Below are 22,041 nucleotides of genomic sequence, written 5' to 3'. Positions count from 1 at the left end.
CCTGCGAGGGCAATGTTGTGGTCTGAGTCAAAGGACCAGCATAGTAGTCTGGCTGTGGCTGTGCATCAGTGCACTCCATGTCAGATTCAACTTGTAATGGGCATGGACTGTTAACTGCTTCACTTTCTAAGCCAGGGACGGTATGTGTAAAGAGCTCCATGGAGTAACCCGTTGTGTCGCCTGCTGCATTCTTCTCTGTTGTTGTTTTTGCTGAAGAGGACAAGGAAGCGACTTGTCCCTGACCGTGAACATCCACTAACGACGCGCTGCTTTTACTTTTACCAGTTTCACGAGGGGAGGCAAAAGAGCTAGAGGCTGAGTCAGCAAGATAAGCCAAAACTTGCTCTTGATGCTCCGGCTTTAAAAGCGGTTTTCCTACTCCCAGAAAAGGGAGGGTTCGAGGCCTTGTGTAGCCAGACGACGAACCTGGCTCCACAGCTCCAGACTTAGGTGCAATATTTTTTTTCCCACGACCACCTGATGCTCCACCACTACCACTACCCTCATTACCAGCTGACAATGAACGCCCCCGGCCACGACCTCTTCCACCAGACTTCCTCATTGTTTTAAAAACGTTACCAAACGAACGGTATTTGTTGCTGTCACACAACTTACACGGTGAGCTATAACTTCAGTATGATTTAGCTACCCCTTTACAGGTGGGTGAGACCACAACGAAAATCAGCCACAATGTTACACACTCTGTTGTTGTTGGCAACAAATGAGATGGCACACACGCAGGACTGTCACTGAAGCGCAAATGTAAATATTTATCTCCCACTGATTTGTGTTTGTTTTTTTTAAAAGGGAGACTTCAGAAAAAAAAAAAATTAAAAAAAAATTATTTTTTACAGAAGAATTTATAAAACAAATAAAATGAAATGATTGTTTCAGGGAGAATTTAGGAAAAAAAAAAAAAAAAAAGGCTTTGTAGGGCCCACTGAGTGAGAGAGGACGCACACAGGAGTCAGGAGTGGCACACAAGCCCAGAGGCCAATATTAATCTCCCACCGATTGATTTAGTTATTTTTTTTGGTAGATTTTGGAACCCAAATCAAGCAAAAAAATTAATAGGCTTTCTATGGCCCACAATTGGGGAGAGAGAGAGAGATGGCACACCCAGGAGTCAAGACTGGCACACAAGCAGAAGGGGCAATATGAATCTCCCACAGATTTTTTTTTTTTTTTTTTTTCAGGGAGACTTGAGAGAAAAAAAAATACAAAAAAAATGATTTTTTTCAGGAATAATTTAGAAACCAAAGAAAATAAAATGATTGTTTCAGGGAGAATTTAGAAAACAAATAAAACAAAAAATAGGCTTTCTAGGGCCCACTGAGTGAGAGATGACACAGACAGAGATGGCACTCTAGCAGAAATGTCAATCTTAATCTCCCACAAAAAAAAAAAAAAAAAAAAAGGAACTGTCCTTCAATTACTATCTCCCTGCAGTAATCTCAGCCAGGTATGGCAGGCAGCAATAAGGAGTGGACTGATGCACAAATTAAATAAAAAGTGTGGACAAACAAACAAGATAGCTGTGCAGAAAGGAAGGAACAAGAGGATTTGTGCTTTGAAAAAAGCAGTTGGTTTGCACAGCGGCGTACACACAGCAATGCAGCTATCAGGGAGCCTTCTAGGGCAGCCCAATGAGCTACAGCGCTGAGGAAAAAAAAAAAAAAAAGGAGCTTCCACTGTCCCTGCACACCGAAGGTGGTGTTGGGCAGTGGAAATCGCTACAGCACAAGCGGTTTTGTGGTTAATGGACCCTGCCTAACGCTATCCCTGCTTCTGACGAAGCGGCAGCAACCTCTCCCTAAGTTCAGATCAGCAGCAGTAACATGGCGGTCGGCGGGAACTCCCCTTTATAGCCCCTGTGACGCCGCAGACAGCAAGCCAATCACTGCAATGCCCTTCTCTAAGATGGTGGGGACCAGGACCTATGTCATCACGCTGCCCACACTCTGCGTTTACCTTCATTGGCTGAGAAATGGCGCTTTTCGCGTCATTGAAACGCGACTTTGGCGCGAAAGTCGCGTACCGCATGGCCGACCACGCACAGGGGTCGGATCGGGTTTGATGAAACTCGACTTCGCCAAAAGTCGGCGACTTTTGAAAATGTTCGACCCGTTTCGCTCAACCCTACTACCGACCCTCACATATAATTCCCCTCACTGTCTTAAAATATGCACAGTCCCCTCATTAATTTACAAGTATTCTGTGAGTTCCATACTGAAGCACCTTTCCCTATCCACCATATACATCACTGGCAAAAATTAAGAGACCGCTGCAAAATGTTCAGTTTGTCTGATTTTTCTCTTTATAGGTACATTTTTGACTAAACTGTAAATTGTTATTTTATTCTATAAACTTCTGACAACATGTCTCTGAATTTCTAAGCAATATATTTAGTATTTTTTTCTGACAAAGAAAAATGGTCAAAATTAAAAAAAACAGTGCTTTCAGTTCTTAAATCATGCAAAGAAAATAAGTTCATAATCATTTAGAAACAAAAATACTAATGTTTTAGCTCAGGAAGAGTTCCGAAATCAATATTTTGTGGAATAACCATGATTTTTAATCACAGCTTTCATGCATCTTGGCATGCTTTCCACTAGTCTTTCACACTGCTTCTGGCGCAAAAAATTAAGCAGTTCTTCTTTGATGGCTTGTGACTAGAGTTGAGCGACCTTGACCTTTTTAGAGTCGAGCCGGGTTTTGCGAAACCCGACTATGTCCAAAGTCGGGTCGAGTGAAATCGGCCGATTATGACGTAAAGTCGGGATCGACCGAAACACGAAACCCAATGCAAGTCAATGGGGCAGCATAGTCGGCAGTGAGTGGGGGCCAGGAAAACACCTAGAGTGCCCATTTTAATGTCAAAACCATCCATTCTTCTTAATGAAGCTTGTCAAGCGTAATTTACCTTATAATAATTGGAAGGCATTTGAAATTGGGGGTCATTTGGCTAAAGTTGTGGGGGGTAGGGCTGGTTCAAGTAATTAGTGGGCCCAGGAAATCTGGACCACGTCACGGCAGTGGAGCAGGGAGAGGTAAGTATTTCAACTTTGCAAGTGCTGTGAACCTGAGCAAGCAGGGGGGGCCCACTCGTTGGCATTGGCACTGGCACAGGGCCCCTCAAAGTACAGCGGTGTGTTTGCACGGCGGGGGCGCCTCCCACCGGCAGCAACACTTTTGCGTACTATGAGAGGCCCTGTGCCAGTGACGTCGCCAACTAGTATTCCTCCCCCCACCTGATGAAAGAACCTGCACTTTCATCTGCACCTTCCTCTTTGTCCCCGTGTAAGGTGGTATGGTATGCGGGAAGAGCAACCTGACTTTCAGCAGGGTCACAATGTTGTTGTGTAGCGTGCACGGGGAATGTTGCGTTATGGGTCAATGTACCAGCAGACTCATCTATCACTGGCTGGGCAATGGGCACGATGAAGTGGAAACACAGATATAGGCCCAAAGAAGAAAGTGGGCTAAATGCAGTTCAAAATTGGTAACACAGGAATAACCAGGGGGCATTGCAGTGGAGGACAACTGGAATGAGAGGCTGACACAGAGAGTAGGGCCAAATCAGTAAGTAGTCGAAATGCAGTTCAAAATTGGCAACCGTAGTAAACAGGCGGCACAGCTTTGTTCAGTGGAGGAGAACAGCAAGGAGTGGCAGACACCGATAGTAGGCCCCAACCCAACTAGTAGGCCAAATGCAGTCTAACATTAACAACTACTTAACGAGAGGCTGAAAATGGAATTTTAGGACAGGAAACCAGGAGAACAGCAAGGAGTGGCAGACACCGATAGTAGGCCCCAAACCAACTAGTACGCCAAATGCAGTTGTTCCATTTAACCACAATTTAATGAGAGCCTGAAGATAGAAGCTCAGGAAAGGCAACCTGGTGAAAACCTTGGAGTGTAACACAACCTGTCTCTACACCCCATACCAAATTTGTAGGCCTAATGCAGCGTAGTTTCCACCAACTACTAAACGAGAGCCGGAAGATCGAAGCTCATGAAAGGCAACCCGGGGAACACCTTGGAGTGTAACACAACCTCTCTCTACACCACGAAAGGGCTGATTCTTAGGAAGGAAGGCTGTTGTAAATAAGCATTGCGCGTCCGAGGGTGATTATATTCTTATTCGGTATCTACTCACCCTCGGACGCGCCATGCTTATTGATTTGTAATTAATGTTTATTTGCAATGTGCTTTTGACTTACTCAATTATTTTTTTAATTATTGATTTTATTAAATTAATAGTTTAACATCTTATTGGAAATAATTTAAAGGAGACGCGACAGGACAACACTCGGTGGATGCCATATCTGTGTTAACAACTCCAAAAAACTTTCAGTTAACTTCTTGCAGGAGAAAGAAATTGTAGCTGTTGGACCTTTGTAGTACAGTTCCAGATATTTGTTGTGTGTTTGTTTTGATTGTTAAAATGTCTGCATTTGAGATCTCAACACGATCTTATTTTTTATAATCAAATTAATTTTTTTTATATTTAATGATGTTGGTTCAAGGGGTACACGGGCAGCAATAGACAGGTCAGTGGAGGCCTAGTGGAAGGAGTGACGGCAGACAGGCATCAAAGGCCTAACATTGGGCTGGCTGTAGGCAAGTTAAAATTGGTTCCAGGGGAACACGGCCATCAGTGGCCTGGTCAGTGTAGTTGTAGTTGAAAGAACGGGACGCAGACAGGCTTCGAAGGCCTAACATAATAACATAGGGCTGGCTGTAGGCAAGTTAAAATTGGTTCCAGGGGAACACGGCCATCAGTGGCCTGGTCAGTGTAGTTGTAGTTGAAAGAACGGGACGCAGATAGGCTTCGAAGGCCTAACATAACAAACTTGGGCTGGCTGTAGGCACTTTTAAATTTGTTCCAGGGGTACACGGGCAGCAGTGGTCTGGTCAGTGGAAGTCTAGTGGAAGGAGTGACCGCAGACAGGCTTCCAAGGCCTAACATAACAAACTTGGGCTGGCTGTAGGCACTTTTAAATTGGTTCCAGGGGTACACGGGCAGCAGTGGTCTGGTCTGTGGAAGTCTAGTGGAAGGAGTGACCGCAGACAGGCTTCGAAGGCCTAACATAACAAACTTGGGCTGGCTGTAGGCACTTTTAAATTGGTTCCAGGGGTACACGGGCAGCAGTGGTCTGGTCAGTGGAAGTTTAGTGGAAGGAGTGACCGCAGACAGGCTTCCAAGGCCTAACATAACAAACTTGGGCTGGCTGTAGGCACTTTTAAATTGGTTCCAGGGGTACACGGGCAGCAGTGGTCTGGTCTGTGGAAGTCTAGTGGAAGGAGTGACCGCAGACAGGCTTCCAAGGCCTAACATAACAAACTTGGGCTGGCTGTAGGCACTTTTAAATTGGTTCCAGGGGTACACGGGCAGCAGTGGTCTGGTCTGTGGAAGTCTAGTGGAAGGAGTGACCGCAGACAGGCTTCCAAGGCCTAACATAACAAACTTGGGCTGGCTGTAGGCACTTTTAAATTGGTTCCAGGGGTACACGGGCAGCAGTGGTCTGGTCAGTGGAAGTCTAGTGGAAGGAGTGACCGCAGACAGGCTTCCAAGGCCTAACATAACAAACTTGGGCTGGCTGTAGGCACTTTTAAATTGGTTCCAGGGGTACACGGGCAGCAGTGGTCTGGTCAGTGGAAGTCTAGTGGAAGGAGTGACCGCAGACAGGCTTCCAAGGCCTAACATAACAAACTTGGGCTGGCTGTAGGCACTTTTAAATTGGTTCCAGGGGTACACGGGCAGCAGTGGTCTGGTCAGTGGAAGTCTAGTGGAAGGAGTGACCGCAGACAGGCTTCTAAGGCCTAACATAACAAACTTGGGCTGGCTGTAGGCACTTTTAAATTGTTTCCAGGGGTACATGGGCAGCAGTGGTCTGGTCAGTGGAAGGAGTGACCGCAGACAGGCTTCCAAGGCCTAACATAACAAACTTGGGCTGGCTGTAGGCACTTTTAAATTTGTTCCAGGGGTACACGGGCAGCAGTGGTCTGGTCAGTGGAAGTCTAGTGGAAGGAGTGACCGCAGACAGGCTTCCAAGGCCTAACATAACAAACTTGGGCTGGCTGTAGGCACTTTTAAATTGGTTCCAGGGGTACACGGGCAGCAGTGGTCTGGTCAGTGGAAGGAGTGACCGCAGACAGGCTTCCAAGGCCTAACATAACAAACTTGGGCTGGCTGTAGGCACTTTTAAATTGGTTCCAGGGGTACACGGGCAGCAGTGGTCTGGTCAGTGGAAGTCTAGTGGAAGGAGTGACCGCAGACAGGCTTCCAAGGCCTAACATAACAAACTTGGGCTGGCTGTAGGCACTTTTAAATTGGTTCCAGGGGTACACGGGCAGCAGTGGTCTGGTCAGTGGAAGTCTAGTGGAAGGAGTGACCGCAGACAGGCTTCCAAGGCCTAACATAACAAACTTGGGCTGGCTGTAGGCACTTTTAAATTGGTTCCAGGGGTACACGGGCAGCAGTGGTCTGGTCAGTGGAAGGAGTGACCGCAGACAGGCTTCCAAGGCCTAACATAACAAACTTGGGCTGGCTGTAGGCACTTTTAAATTGGTTCCAGGGGTACACGGGCAGCAGTGGTCTGGTCAGTGGAAGTCAAGTGGAAGGAGTGACCGCAGACAGGCTTCCAAGGCCTAACATAACAAACTTGGGCTGGCTGTAGGCACTTTTAAATTGGTTCCAGGGGTACACGGGCAGCAGTGGTCTGGTCAGTGGAAGTCTAGTGGAAGGAGTGACCGCAGACAGGCTTCCAAGGCCTAACATAACAAACTTGGGCTGGCTGTAGGCACTTTTAAATTGGTTCCAGGGGTACACGGGCAGCAGTGGTCTGGTCAGTGGAAGTCTAGTGGAAGGAGTGACCGCAGACAGGCTTCTAAGGCCTAACATAACAAACTTGGGCTGGCTGTAGGCACTTTTAAATTGTTTCCAGGGGTACATGGGCAGCAGTGGTCTGGTCAGTGGAAGGAGTGACCGCAGACAGGCTTCCAAGGCCTAACATAACAAACTTGGGCTGGCTGTAGGCACTTTTAAATTTGTTCCAGGGGTACACGGGCAGCAGTGGTCTGGTCAGTGGAAGTCTAGTGGAAGGAGTGACCGCAGACAGGCTTCCAAGGCCTAACATAACAAACTTGGGCTGGCTGTAGGCACTTTTAAATTGGTTCCAGGGGTACACGGGCAGCAGTGGTCTGGTCAGTGGAAGGAGTGACCGCAGACAGGCTTCCAAGGCCTAACATAACAAACTTGGGCTGGCTGTAGGCACTTTTAAATTGGTTCCAGGGGTACACGGGCAGCAGTGGTCTGGTCAGTGGAAGTCTAGTGGAAGGAGTGACCGCAGACAGGCTTCCAAGGCCTAACATAACAAACTTGGGCTGGCTGTAGGCACTTTTAAATTGGTTCCAGGGGTACACGGGCAGCAGTGGTCTGGTCAGTGGAAGTCTAGTGGAAGGAGTGACCGCAGACAGGCTTCCAAGGCCTAACATAACAAACTTGGGCTGGCTGTAGGCACTTTTAAATTGGTTCCAGGGTAACACGGCCAGCAGTGGCCTGGTCAGTGTAGTAGTTGTAGAAAGAAGGGACCGCAGACAGGCTTCGAAGGCCTAACATAACAAAAATGTCAAAACAATGGTATTGTCAGTGCCAGGCATTGAAGGATGTCAGCGCCTAGACTACACATTGGTGAAGCTGTGAGAGATAATTTTGCTAGTGGTAGAGCACTGTTTGAGCTGGGGGGGGGGAACTGTCTTGTGGCCGGCGGTACAGGCACAGGGCCCCTCATATTACAACGGTGTGTCTGACGTTGGGTGCGCACCACCACCGCCAGAGACACTTTATTGTACTATGAGGGACCCAGTGGCAGTGTCGTCGACCAAAAGCGGCCACACCCACCTCTTCAGACAAACAGCACTCTCAAGGGTCCAAGCGCAAAGTGGCGATAGCACGGCCCCGTGTGGGGAGTTTGGCCATTTCGTGAGGTGGAAACATGTCGTATGCTGGACAATCAGGTGAAGAAAATTACGAGATTGGAAAAGTCATTCAGAATAGTCCACAGGCAAGACCTTTTCATAGGAAAGCTAGGTGTCAGCCGGGCAGGGTGGGGCAAAAGATTTTGAAATCCAGTTGTGGTTCATTTTAATGAAGGTTAGATCATCTACATTTTGGGTAGCCAGACGAGTCCTTTTTTCTGTTAGTATTGAACCTGCAGCACTGAATACTCTTTCTGATAGGACACTAGCTGCCGGGCAAGCAAGCTCCTGCAATGCATATTCTGCCAATTCTGGCCAGGTGTCTAATTTGGATGCCCAGTAATCAAATGGGAATGACGGTTGAGGGAGAACGTCGATAAGGGATGAAAAATAGTTTGTAACCATACTGGACAAATGTTGTCTCCTGTCACTTTGAATTGATGCTGCAGTACCTGTCCTGTCTGCGGTCATAGAAAAATCACTCCACAACCTGGTCAGAAAACCCCTCTGGCCAACGCCACTTCTGATTTCTGCCCCTCTAACACCTCTGGTCTGCTGGCCCCTGGAGCTCGTGTGAGAACGATCACGGGCGCTGTGTGCAGGGAATGCCAGAAGCAAACGGTCAACAAGAGTTGATTGTTTTGTTGCTAATATTAGTTCCAAGTTCTCATGTGGCATAATATTTTGCAATTTGCCTTTATAGCGAGGATCAAGGAGGCAGGCCAACCAGTAATCGTCATCGTTCATCATTTTTGTAATGCGTGTGTCCCTTTTGAGGATACGCAAGGCATAATCCGCCATGTGGGCCAAAGTTCCCGTTGTCAAATCTGCGGTTGTGCTTGGTTGAGGGGCAGTTGCAGGCAAATCTACGTCACTTGTGTCCCTCAAAAAACCAGAACCCGGCCTTGCCACGCCACCAATTTCCCGTGCCCCCGGGAAAGCTTCCTCATTAAAAATATACTCATCCCCATCATCCTCCTCATCCTCCACCTCCTCTTCGCCCGGTACCTCGTCATGTACACTGCCCTGACCAGACAATCGCTGTCATCAAGGCTTTCCTCTTCCTCTGGTGCAGACGCCTGATCCTTTATGTGCGTCAAACTTTGCATCAGCAGACGCATTAGGGGGATGCTCATGCTTATTATGGCGTTGTCTGCACTAACCAGCCGTGTGCATTCCTCAAAACACTGAAGGACTTGACACATGTCTTGAATCTTCGACCACTGCACACCTGACAACTCCATGTCTGCCATCCTACTGCCTGCCCGTGTATGTGTATCCTCCCACAAAAACATAACAGCCCGCCTCTGTTCGCACAGTCTCTGAAGCATGTGCAGTGTTGAGTTCCACCTTGTTGCAACGTCTATGATTAGGCGATGCTGGGGAAGGTTCAAAGAACGCTGATAGGTCTGCATACGGCTGGAGTGTACAGGCGAACGGCGGATATGTGCGCAAAGTCCACGCACTTTGAGGAGCAGGTCGGATAACCCCGGATAACTTTTCAGGAAGCACTGCACCACCAGGTTTAAGGTGTGAGCCAGGCAAGGAATGTGTTTCAGTTGGGAAAGGGAGATGGCAGCCATGAAATTCCTTCCGTTATCACTCACTACCTTGCCTGCCTCAAGATCTACAGTGCCCAGCCATGACTGCGTTTCTTGCTGCAAGAACTCGGACAGAACTTCCGCGGTGTGTCTATTGTCGCCCAAACACTTCATAGCCAATACAGCCTGCTGACGTATGCCAGTAGCTGCCCCATAATGGGAGACCTGGTGTGCAACAGTGGCAGGTGCGGATGGAGTGTTTGTGCGACTGCGGTCTGTGGACGAGCTCTTGCTTCTGCAGGAGGACGAGGAGGAGGAGGAGGAGGAGGAGGGGGTGCGAACGGCTACAGACAACTGTTTACTAGACCGTGGGCTAGGCAGAACTGTCCCAAACTTGCTGTCCCCTGTGGACCCTGAATCCACCACATTTACCCAGTGTGCCGTGATGGACACGTAACGTCCCTGGCCATGCCTACTGGTCCATGCATCTGTTGTCAGGTGCACCTTTGTGCTCACAGATTGCCTGAGTGCATGGACGATGCGCTCTTTAACATGCTGGTGGAGGGCTGGGATGGCTTTTCTGGAAAAAAAGTGTCGACTGGGTAGCTCGTAGCGTGGTACAGCGTAGTCCATCAGGTCTTTGAAAGCTTCGCTTTCAACTAACCGGTAGGGCATCATCTCTAACGAGATTAGTCTAGCTATGTGGGCGTTCAAACCCTGTGTACGCGGATGCGAGGCTAAGTATTTCCTTTTTCTAACCATAGTCTCATGTAGGGTGAGCTGGACTGGAGAGCTGGAGATCGTGGAACTAGCGGGGGGTGCCGGTGGACATGGCAGACTGAGAGACGGTGGGAGATGGTATTGTTGCCGCCGGTGCCCTAGATGCAGTGTTTCCTACTACGAAACTGGTGATTCCCTGACCCTGACTGCTTTGGCCTGGCAAAGATACCTGCACAGATACAGCAGGTGGTGCGCTAAATGGTGGTCCTACACTGCCGGAAGGGATGTTGCGTTGATGACTAGCTTCATTGGCCGAGGGTGCAACAACCTTAAGGGACGTTTGGTAGTTAGTCCAAGCTTTCAAATGCATGGTGGTTAAATGTCTATGCATGCAACTAGTATTGAGACTTTTCAGATTCTGACCTCTGCTTAAGGAAGTAGAACATTTTTGACAGATGACTTTGCGCTGATCAATTGGATGTTGTTTAAAAAAATGCCAGACTGCACTCTTTCTAGCATCGGATACCTTTTCAGGCATTGCAGACTGAGCTTTAACCGGATGGCCACGCTGTCCTCCACCAGGTTTTGGCTTTGCCACGCGTTTTGGGCAAGATACGGGCCCGGCAGATGGAACCTGTGGCGATGTTGATGCCTGCTGCGGCCCCTCCTCCTCCTCTGCTTCAGAACTGCTGCCGCCTGCACCCTGTTCCCCCAATGGCTGCCAATCGGGGTCAAGAACTGGGTCATCTAATAACTCTTCTTGTACCTCCTGCGCAACTTCGTCTGTGTCACCATGTCGTTCGGTGGTATAGCGTTCGTGATGGGGCAACATAGTCTCATCAGGGTCTGATTCTTGATCAGCACCCTGCGAGGGCAATGTTGTGGTCTGAGTCAAAGGACCAGCATAGTAGTCTGGCTGTGGCTGTGCGTCAGTGCACTCCATGTCAGATTCAATTTGTAATGGGCATGGACTGTTAACTGCTTCACTTTCTAAGCCAGGGACGGTATGTGTAAAGAGCTCCATGGAGTAACCCGTTGTGTCGCCTGCTGCATTCTTCTCTGTTGTTGTTTTCGCTGAAGAGGACAAGGAAGTGACTTGTCCCTGACCGTGAACATCCACTAACGACGCGCTGCTTTTACTTTTACCAGTTTCACGAGAGGAGGCAAAAGAGCTAGAGGCTGAGTCAGCAAGATAAGCCAAAACTTGCTCTTGCTGCTCCGGCTTTAAAAGCGGTTTTCCTAATCCCAGAAAAGGGAGCGTTCGAGGCCTTGTGTAGCCGGACGACGAACCTGGCTCCACAGCTCCAGACTTAGGTGCAATATTTTTTTCCCCACGACCACCTGATGCTCCACCACTACCACTACCCTCATTACCAGCTGACAATGAACGCCCCCGGCCACGACCTCTTCCACTAGACTTCCTCATTGTTTTAAAAACGTAACCAAACTAACGTTATTTGTTGCAGTCACACAACTTACACGGTGAGCTATAACTTCAGTATGATTTAGCTACCCCTTTACAGGTTGGTGAGACCACAGCGAAAATCAGGCCCAATGTTACACACTCTTTTTTTGGTGGCTGCAAATTAGAGAGATGCCCCACACGCAGGACTGTCACTGAAGCACAAATGTTAATATTAATGTCACACTATTATTTTTTTTTTATTTTTATTTTTTTCAGGAACACTTTAGAAACCCCCCCCCAAAAAAAAAATAGATTTTTGCAGGGAGAATTTAGAAAACAAATGTAACAAACTATATGCTTTCTATGGGCCACTGAGTGAGAGATGACGCACACAGGAATCAGGAGTGGCACACAAGCCCAGAGGCCAATATTTTTCTACCAATGATTGATGGAGTTATTTTCTCTGGTAGATTTTGGAACCCAAATCAAGGAAAAAAAATGTAGGCTTTCTATGGACCACAATTGGAGAGAGAGAGAGAGAGAGAGAGAGAGAGAGAGAGAGAGAGAGAGATGGCACACCCAGGAGTCAAGACTGGCACACAAGCAGAAAGGCCAATATTAATCTCCCATTTTTTTTGGGGTTTTGTTTTTTTTTTTTGTTTTTGTTTTTTTTCAGGGAGACTTTAGAAAAAAAAATAATAAAAAAAATATGATTTTATCAGGAAGAATTTAGAAACCAAATAAAATAAAATGATTTTTTCAGGGAGAATTTATAAAACAAATAAAAACAAAAATAGGCGTTCTATGGCCCACTGACTGAGAGATGACGCACACAGGAGTCAGGAGTGGCACACAAACCCAGAGGCCAATATTTTTCTACCAATGATTGATGTAGTTATTTTCTCTGGTAGATTTTAGAACCCAAATCAAGGAAAAAAAATATAGGCTTTCTATGGACCACAATTGGAGAGAGAGAGAGAGACAGAGAGAGAGAGAGAGAGAGAGATGGCACACCCAGGAGTCAAGACTGGCACACAAGCAGAAAGGCCAATATTAATCTCCCACTGTTTTTTTTGGTTGTTTTTTTTTTTTTTTTTTTCAGGGAGACTTTAGAAAAAAAAATAATAAAAAAAATATGATTTTATCAGGAAGAATTTAGAAACCAAATAAAATAAAATGATTTTTTCAGGGAGAATTTAGAAAACAAATAAAACCAAAAATAGGCGTTCTATGGCCCACTGACTGAGAGATGACGCACCCAGGAGTCAAGACTGGCACACAAGCAGAAAGGCCAATATTAATCTCCCACTGTTTTTTTTTTTTTTTTCAGGGAGACTTTAGAAAAAAAAATAATAAAAAAAATATGATTTTATCAGGAAGAATTTAGAAACCAAATAAAATAAAATGATTTTTTCAGGGAGAATTTAGAAAACAAATAAAACCAAAAATAGGCGTTCTATGGCCCACTGACTGAGAGAGAGAGAGAGATGGAACGCTTAGTACTGGCACACAAGCCCAAAGGGCAATATTAATCTCCCTTTTTTTTTCCAGGGAGAATTTCTAAAACCCAAAAAAAAAAAAAAATAGGCTTTCTATGGCCCACTATTTGTGAGAGAGATGGGACGCTCAGGACTGGCACAGATGGCACGCTCAGGACTGGCACAGAAGCCCAGAGGCCAATATTAATCTCCCTTTTTTTCTGGGAGAATTTATAAAACCAAAAAAATATTTAAATAGGCTTTCTATGGCCCACTATTTGTGAGAGAGATGGCACGCTCAGGACTGGCACAGATGGCACGCTCACAACTGGCACACAAGCCCAGAGGCCAATATTAATCTCCCTTTTTTCAGGGAAAATTTATAAAACCAAAAAAAAAATTAAATAGGCTTTCTATGGCCCACTATTTGTGAGAGAGATGGCACGCTCAGGACTGGCACAGATGGCACGCTCACAACTGGCACACAAGCCCAGAGGCCAATATTAATCTCCCTTTTTTCAGGGAAAATTTATAAAACAAAAAAAAAAATTAAATAGGCTTTCTATGGCCCACTATTTGTGAGAGAGATGGCACGCTCAGGGCTGGCACAGATGGCACGCTCAGGACTGGCACACAAGCCCAGAGGCCAATATTAATCTCCCTTTTTTTCAGGGAGAATTTATAAAACCAAAAAAAAAAATAAATAGGCTTTCTATGGCCCACTATTTGTGAGAGAGATGGCACGCTCAGGGCTGGCACAGATGGCACGCTCAGGACTGGCACACAAGCCCAGAGGCCAATATTAATCTCCCTTTTTTTCAGGGAGAATTTATAAAACCCAAAAAAAAAAAAATAGGCTTTCTATGGCCCACTATTTGTGAGAGAGATGGGACGCTCAGGACTGGCACAGATGGCACGCTCAGGACTGGCACAGAAGCCCAGAGGCCAATATTAATCTCCCTTTTTTTCTGGGAGAATTTATAAAACCAAAAAAATATTTAAATAGGCTTTCTATGGCCCACTATTTGTGAGAGAGATGGCACGCTCAGGACTGGCACAGATGGCACGCTCACAACTGGCACACAAGCCCAGAGGCCAATATTAATCTCCCTTTTTTCAGGGAAAATTTATAAAACAAAAAAAAAAATTAAATAGGCTTTCTATGGCCCACTATTTGTGAGAGAGATGGCACGCTCAGGGCTGGCACAGATGGCACACTCAGGACTGGCACACAAGCCCAAAGGCCAATATTAATCTCCCACTGTATTTTTATCAGGGAGAATTTATACACCCCACAAAAAAAAATACAGAAAAATGAAAAGGCTTTCTATGGCCCACTATGTGAGAGAGATGGCACACACAGGGATGGCACTCTAGCAGAAATGCCAAATTGCCAATCTTAATCTCCCACCAAAAAAAAAAAAAAAAAAAAAAAACAGGGAATGTCCTACAATTACTATCTCCCTGCCTGCAGTAATCTCAGCCAGGTATGGCAGGCAGCTACTATCTCCCTGCCTGCAGTAATCTCAGCCAGGTATGGCAGGCAGCAATAAGGAGTGGACTGATGCACAAATGAAATAAAAAGTGTGGACAAACAAAAAAGATAGCTGTGCAGAAAGGAAGGAACAAGAGGATTTGTGCTTTGAAAAAAGCAGTTGGTTTGCACAGCGGCGTACACACAGCAATGCAGCTATCAGGGAGCCTTCTAGGGCAGCCCAATGAGCTACAGCGCTGAGGGGAAAAAAAAAAAAAAAAAAACTTCCACTGTCCCTGCACACCGAGGGTGGTGTTGGACAGTGCAAATCGCTGCAGCACAAGCGGTTTTGTGGTTAATGGACCCTGCCTAACGCTATCCCTGCTTCTGACAAAGCGGCAGCAACCTCTCCCTAAGCTCAGATCAGCAGCAGTAAGATGGCGGTCGGCGGGAACGCCTCTTTATAGCCCCTGTGACGTCGCAGACAGCAAGCCAATCACTGCAATGCCCTTCTCTAAGATGGTGGGGACCAGGACCTATGTCATCACGCTGCCCACACTCTGCGTTTACCTTCATTGGCTGAGAAATGGCGCTTTTCGCGTCATTGAAACGCGACTTTGGCGCGAAAGTCGCGTACCGCATGGCCGACCCCGCACAGGGGTCGGATCGGGTTTCATGAAACCCCGACTTAGCCAAAAGTCGGCGACTTTTGAAAATGTTCGACCCGTTTCGCTCAACCCTACTTGTGACTATCCATCATCCTCTTTATTACATTCCAGAAGTTTTCAGTGGGGTTCAGGTCTGGAGATTGGACTGCGAATGACAGGGTTTTGATGTGATGGTCTCTTAATTTTTGCCAGGGCTGTATAATGGAATGGATGCAGCTTCCATAATTCATTATTTCATCAGTGTTTTTTATGCCAATCAATCTTTCATTTATAGTTTTTCTCTGTAAGTTCCATTCCTGGTTTTGGCATACAAACTTTCATGCAAAATACTGATCAATTACTGATGTACCCTTTATTAGTGGATAATCGGATGTTGTTCACAGGAGACATGGATATTGTATTCTATGAATATATTCAAGACTACCCTGTTACCAAGTGCCAGGTCAATGATAGGGAAGAATAGGTGGATGAACAACAGGAATATTGATTTATCATTGGGTGTAGTTGCCTCCATACATCAATTAATGCTACTTCCTGTAATAATCTGCCAATTGATGACAGGCTTCCAATATTGTATGGAGTATTAACCTGACATTTATCTACATTGATATCTAGGATGGCGTCTATTAGGACCTATTATTAAACATGGAACATTTGAATGTGATATTGCAAAGTTTAATATATCTTTAAAGATATTAGTAGAAAAGGGAGATAGGAGTGATTATGAATAGAGTAATATTAGTAGAAAAGGGAGATAGGAGTAATTATGAACAGAGCAAAATAAGACCCTCTTTATCTGCCAATTCTACTATATCTGTAAAGGGGATATTCTTTCTTACTAAGGGTCCCGTCACACAGTGCAATTTAGATCGCTACGACAGCACGATTTGTGACGTTACATCGTCGCTTAATTATCGCTCCAACATCGTAGACTGCGGTCACACTTCACGATGCACGGCGCTGGAGCGATAATTTCATGACGTATTTGCGATGTAGAAATCGTATGGGACAGTCGTACGGTCGTGTCACACAAGACGATTCAGATCAAATTTTGCATAATCTATGCGTGACGTTGTTCACTAGGGGCGTGTTGTGCTGCTAGCTAGTGTGCTGATAGGCCAAAGGTTCTGTGCACACAATTGGTTGGAAAATTTGTCACCTGAGCGCTATTGTTCCCAATGCCACCTCACTGCGTTCAAAATTTCCTTTCTTCACTTCGTACTTGGACACTTGGTGGACCTGGACATCGGATTTTTGTACTTCTCAGAATATACCACGCTTTGCACCGCAGCTTCGAGGTATGTAAACCGCTTGGGCGTGGTGGATGTAACGCTGTATGGTCGGCATGAGTGCTTCGTTTTGCCGCTGAAGCGTAGCGGATGGTACGCTGTTGTGACTGGAGGGCTACAGCGTGGTAGATGGTACGCTGTATGGTCGGCAGGAGCACTTCGTTCCGCCGCTGAAGCGAAGCGGATGGTACGCTGTTGTGACTGGAGGGCTACAGCGTGGCAGATGGTACGCTGTATGGTCAGCAGGAGCACTTCGTGGTACGCTGTTGTGACTGGTGGGCTAGAGCATGGCAAATGGAAAAATGTGTGGTCAGCATGAGCGCTTTGTGCTGCTGCTTGTATGTATGTGGTGGTTCGCTGTTGTGGGTTATGGTGGGCTAGAGCATGGCAAATGGAACAATGTGTGGTCAGCATGAGCGCTTTGTGCTGCTGCTTGTATGTATGTGGTGGTTCGCTGTTGTGGGTTATGGTGGCCTAGGGCGTGGCAGATGGAACAATGTATGGTCGGCATGAGTGCTTTGTGTGACTGCTGTAGTGAAGCGGGTGGTGGCATAGGGCGTGGCATATGGGAAAATGAATGCTTTTTTTCAAAGTGGCGTTTGCACCACTGTGAGGTTTTTTTTATTTTTTGTCCAACTTTCGCTGTTGCTGTTTTAATGTACTATTTGTCAAACGCCTAACTTTATTTGTTGTTATTTTTACAGATGTCAAATCGTGTAGAATTTATACGCGAGTTCCTGGAGATCTACCAGTCTTTCCCATGCCTTTGGAAAATAAAATCGCCTGAGAATTCTAACAGGGAAAAGCGTAAGGCAGGATATTCCAAGCTCATCGAATTATACAATCTCCATGCACCGGAAGAGCAAGCCACAGAAACTGTAGTAAAGAAGAAAATTCAGGCGCTGCGCACGGTCTGGAGGAAGGAGCTCAATAAGGTCCTTCACAGTTCCAAGTCTGGCTCTTCAACAGAAGAGTTTTATGTCCCGAAGCTATGGTATTTTGATTACCTGAATTTTCTTCGGGACCAAGAGGTGCCACGGTCATCAACGTGTTTGCGGTTGTTGGCACCCGTGGAACCGACAGTACCTCAGAACCACGTCGAGCTGGACTCACAAGGGCAACCAGTAAGTACATCTTTGCAGCACTGTTTCACCAATGTGGCCTATAGTTCGATATTATTTTTCAGCTTTTTCTCCATCTGATTATACCATGAATTCGAAGTTTTATCATTTTTATGTACAGACCATAACCCTGTCGCAGAAAAGTATTAAATGGCGACATTCTTAACCCATACCATCTATATATAGCTACTTTTCACATGTATACGAATATATATTTTTTATGCGGTTAGGCTGGTGTACCTCGTTTTTTTTTTGTTTTTAATAATTTCCTTTTTTATTTTCTCCCTAGGAGGAGAGTGCACAGGACAGTGGACAGGACAGTGCACAAGACAATGCACAGGACTGCTCCACAAGTGAAATAGTGGAGGCTGCACCTGCACGGAGTCAATGGAGGCAGGGTTCAAGGAAGCGGAAAGCCACCTCGGACGTCTCCCATGAACTGTTGAGCATGGCCAAAAAGGTGTTGACGCGCAAAACCAGCCCTGCTTTGGAGGGTTTTGGACTGTACATCGCTGATAAACTTTCTACAATGGAAGCAAGGCAGCGAACTTTAACCGAGCGTCTTATTTTTGAGGCTATTAGTAAGGGATTGGATGGCAGTTTGGATGAAAACACACGGTTGGTTTCTTCCCGTCCAATTGAGCGGCCAGAGTCCGCATATTGTCCACCCTATTGGCCACAAACTCCAGTACGGCCCAATTTCCCCGTGTCCCACTTTGGCCCGTCACACCAAAACTCATACCCGACAATGCCGTCACACATTTCTTCGCCCATCAGGCACCTTCATGTTCAGAACGAAGATTCGGTGTATCACGATTTGTGATTTTATTTTTTTGGTTTTCTTACGGATTTTTAAATTGTAATGTTGTTAAGAATTGGCTCATAATAAAAACTTTTCATTTAACTTCACTCTCAACATCTTGATAGGTGGGATATATATATTTTTAAATTAACAAACTTTTTTTAGCTGTACAACACACAACAAAAAATGTTCAGACACTTGGCTTCTATTTTGGCCCCGCCGTCAACTGTTGGCACATTTCCCGAAGCTTCTGCAGCTCCCCCATTGCCACATTCTGCTGCTCCTGAATCCGCGCCATAGTGTGGATAAGCCTTTCTATACCGGCTTCCAGATCCTCCTTGTTCACACCGAGGTCAGCTGTGGGTCAAAAAACATAACATTAATGACACAGTAGTCTCCCGATGTGTCTTTGCTTCTGTGAAGGAAAAAAACAAAACTGTCAGCATATATGGCAATACTGACTGCGGGGGGGGGGGGGGGTTGGAGTGTTGGGGGTGAAAGAGGGGGCCTGCAACCAACTCAAAATCACTTTATTGTGGGAACCTACTAGGATGTTGAAGCACGGAGGGCACTTCGGGATCAGAGTCCGTGTCGAATGCCTCGTGCTGTCGGCGGCGGCGCTGTTTCTTTGCCTCTGTGAAGAAAAAAAAACAAAAAAAAAAACAAAAAGGTCTGTTAGCATATATGGCAACATTGGCTGCCGGGGGAGGGGGGGGAAGGGGACCTGCAACCAAATCCAAATCACATTATTGTGGGAACCTACTAGGATCAGTTGTCGTTGACCCGGAGGGCACTGGGACAGTTGACCCGGAGGGCACAGATCCAGAAGAGGCTGTGCGGGATGCCTCGTGGCGGCGGCGCTGTGTCTTTGCCTCTGTGAAGGGGAAAAAAAAAAAAAAAAAAGGTCTGTTAGCATATATCGCAACACTGGCTGCCGGGGGGGGGGAGGGGACCTGCAACCAAATCCAAATCACATTATTGTGGGAACCTACTAGGATCAGTTGTCGTTGACCCGGAGGGCACTGGGACAGTTGACCCGGAGGGCACAGAGCTGTGCCACATATTACTTTTCACCGTTCATACTGTCCCATAGCTGTGGCACATAGTGGCTCTGCAACCTTCAAACTGCCCCAGAGCTGTGGCACATAGTGGCTCTGCAACGTTCAAACTGTCCCATAGCTGTGGCACATAGTGGCTCTGCAACGTTCAAACTGTCCCATAGCTGTGGCACATAGTGGCTCTGCAACGTTCAAACTGTCCCCTAGCTGTGGCACATAGTGGCTCTGCAACGTTCAAACTGCCCCATAGCTGTGGCACATAGTGGCTCTGCAACGTTCAAACTGCCCCATAGCTGTGGCACATAGTGGCTCTGCAACGTTCAAACTGTCCCATAGCTGTGCCACATAGTGGCTCTGCAACGTTCAAACTGTCCCATAGCTGTGACACATAGTGGCTCTGCAACGTTCATACTGGCCCAAAGCCCTATGAAAATCCATGCAGCGTACCCCCCATTCCCATGAATCACCCAATTAACCCTTCTGCGTGCCATACTTTTGGGTACCTGCGTACTGACCTCTGCGAATCTCCTTGCGAAGCTCCTGCAGGCGCTCTGGGCTTTTGAACTTGAGATCGCCCCATTTTTTCACAATCTGGGCCTTACTGCGAGTTATCCCAAACCGCTTCCTGAGGCCCTCAGACACCACACGGACAACTTCCTCCTTGTGCTGGTTGCGGTGCAGCACCAGCCCAGTTGTCTCGTACTGCATCCGATCCATTGTTCCAATAAGGAACTTGAGCTCTGGGATGCCCAGAGGAGGATCACGGCGACTGTCAGCCATTATCAGGATGTCAGGGATCCAAAACAAGCTAGCGCAGGCACGCCGGAACGCTGTAACGTCATCACGCCGTCATAGACCACGAGCGTACATTACGTGACGCTCCGGCGTTATATAACCATCCTTCGAACGGCATTTACTATGTGCGTTCATTCCGTACCGCTCAGCCGTCACAAATGTGATGCTGTCCATAAACGGCAACGCTATTGCGATGCCGATCTGGCGGCAGGACGGCGGAGTCAAGCTCCTCCTCTGGGCGTTGCTGTTCAGGGTCATTCCATCTAAAATGGCGGCGAGAATGCGTTCTGCTCCTCTGGGGCAGCCAGAGCTCCTTTTTTATATTGGTCAGATGGATGCCCTGGATTATGAGGGTCTGGAGAGCCGCCCTGCCCACCCACACATCCACAAGCGGGAAGTGCTTGGCCACATAGCCAGAATGATGGAGAGGAGGTTTGGCGTCTGCCGCAGTCAGCTTCAGCTGCGTAAAAAATGGGCCGACCTCCGCTATAAAACACCACAAATGTTTGCCGAGTTGCGTGCGGAGGCAAGGCGAGGCAAGTACTAGTATGGGGGGATTGGGAGATGCACGCTGTCAGGAGGGGGGGTGGTTTGGGAGGGAGGCTTGCGCTCATGGTTGCCAACGTGACCTCAAATGCATTAAAACACATGCCCCGTTTTTGTAAAATTAAGTTATTTTCCAAGCAGAATATGAGTTGTCCGTGAGAAAACTTGTCGGGTTCCCTAATCTCAACCACCATCTTGAAATTATTAAGATGTCCGTAATTTTTAGTTTCTCAATTTACCAAAAATATTATCGGAGGAGGTTGGCCTACTGATGAAATGATACGTTTTCCAAAGACAGGAAGACCATTGAACACCAGAGCCCACAGACATGTCAGAGTATCGCACCCCTGTAAAGTGTGATCTCTATTTTATGTTTGATTATATTGTAAGTAGTTTTGAGCATTCCGATACCGCAAGTATCGGGTATCGGCCGATATTTGCGGTATCGGAATTCCGATACCGAGATCCGATATTTTTGTGATATCGGGTATCGGTATCGAATCAATAGGGATGTGGAAAATAAAGAATTAAAATAAAAAATATTGATATGCTCACCTCTCCGGCGGCCCCTGGACTTCACGCTGCTATCCGGGAGGCTTCTTTGTTTAAAAAGCGCGCCTTTCGGACCGGTGAATGACGTCCCGGCTTCTGATTGGTCGCGTGCCGCCCATGTGACCGGCATGCGACCAATCAGAGGCCGCGACGTCATTCGCAGGTCCTCAATTTCTATAATTAGCAGTTTTGTGAATGAGAATGACGTCGCGGCTTCTGATTGGCCGCGTGCCGCCCATGTGACCGGCACGCGGCCAATCAGAAGCCGCGACGTCATTCTCATTCACAAAACTGCTAATTATAGGAATTGAGGACCTGCGAATGACGTCGCGGCCTCTGATTGGTCGCGTGCCGGTCACATGGGCGGCACGCGACCAATCAGAAGCCGGGACGTCATTCACAGGTCCGAAAGGCGCGCTTTTTAAACAAAGAAGCCTCCCGGTTAGCAGTGTGAAGTCCAGGGGCCGCCGGAGAGGTGAGCATATCAATATTTTTTATTTTAATTCTTTATTTTCCACATCCCTATGGATCCCAGGGCCTGAAGGAGAGTTTCCTCTCCTTCAGACCCTGGGAACCATGAGAATACCTTCCGATACTTGATGTCCCATT

The sequence above is a fragment of the Ranitomeya imitator genome, chromosome 3 (genome assembly GCF_032444005.1).
Source record: "Ranitomeya imitator isolate aRanImi1 chromosome 3, aRanImi1.pri, whole genome shotgun sequence".
Lineage (NCBI taxonomy): Eukaryota > Metazoa > Chordata > Amphibia > Anura > Dendrobatidae > Ranitomeya > Ranitomeya imitator.
Note: the sequence above shows the minus strand (reverse complement) of the source record.